This window comes from Lutra lutra, chromosome 13 (assembly GCF_902655055.1).
Source record: "Lutra lutra chromosome 13, mLutLut1.2, whole genome shotgun sequence".
Lineage (NCBI taxonomy): Eukaryota > Metazoa > Chordata > Mammalia > Carnivora > Mustelidae > Lutra > Lutra lutra.
The window spans coordinates 72,965,925-72,966,915 of record NC_062290.1 but is presented as its reverse complement, the minus strand read 5'-3'; positions in this window follow the sequence as shown (position 1 = coordinate 72,966,915).

Sequence of the window (991 nt, the reverse complement as noted above, 5' to 3'; positions counted from 1 at the left end):
CAGGGTCCTGGGATTGAGCCCCGCATCTGGCTCTCTGCTCAGCAGGGAGCCTGCTTCCCCTCCTTCTCTCTCTGCCTGCCTCTCTGCCTGCTTGTGATCTCTGTCTGTCAAATAAATAAATGAAAATCTTAAAAAAAAAAAAAGAAAAGAAAGGAAAGGCTGGTAACTCCCATACCTGAGAGACCTGACTGGATATATAGAAAGACCAGAAAGGAAGATTTTGATGTTTTTATGTTATTCTAGAATTCTGCAACTTCTTTAATTTTTCTTGTAATTGCTCTGAAGAAGATAAGGGGAACATTGGTCATGGCCATGTTTGGGTTATTTCCTAACGTTAAATTCTGAAAAATGACAAATCACCATGTGTAGGATTTGGCAAAATGCTGTTTTTTATATGACCTGCCAGCTAAGAATGGGTTTTGCATTCTTAAAAGATTATGAAAACAAAGACTAGGCAACAGAGTCCAGGTCCAAGTGGTCCAGAAAGCCCGAGTTATCTGGTTCTTTACAGAAAAAGTTTGCCCACCCATGATCCATCCAGTCCATAAAAGTGAAATTTTGTTACCTCCTAAATGATTAGAACAAAATAACAAAGTTCAGGGAATTTATGACTTATAAAACCCAATTGGTAGGAAGCCTACAATTATAGGATTAAGGCTCTCCTATTTTTCTCAATTGCAAAACAATCCCTTCAAACTCCTAACTGAAAATAGTCTTCATCTATTTAAGATTAGCTTGCTGATATCTCATTTGGTGGTTGCAGGGGTGGAGAAGGAAGAGGGGTCATGGAAATAGATGGCAGAAGATCAAAAGTAGAGAGACTGATTATTGAGTCTGTGCACAAGGCCTGCAGTTGGCTGGCTCTTGGCTGACCACACGTTGACTACCTAGTCCTAACATAAAAGTGAAATTCACTTCAAGTCTGCCGAAGTTCTGGGTTCTGAGATGTCATGTTTAATGATGTCATAGAGAAGTTACCCTTCTATTCCAG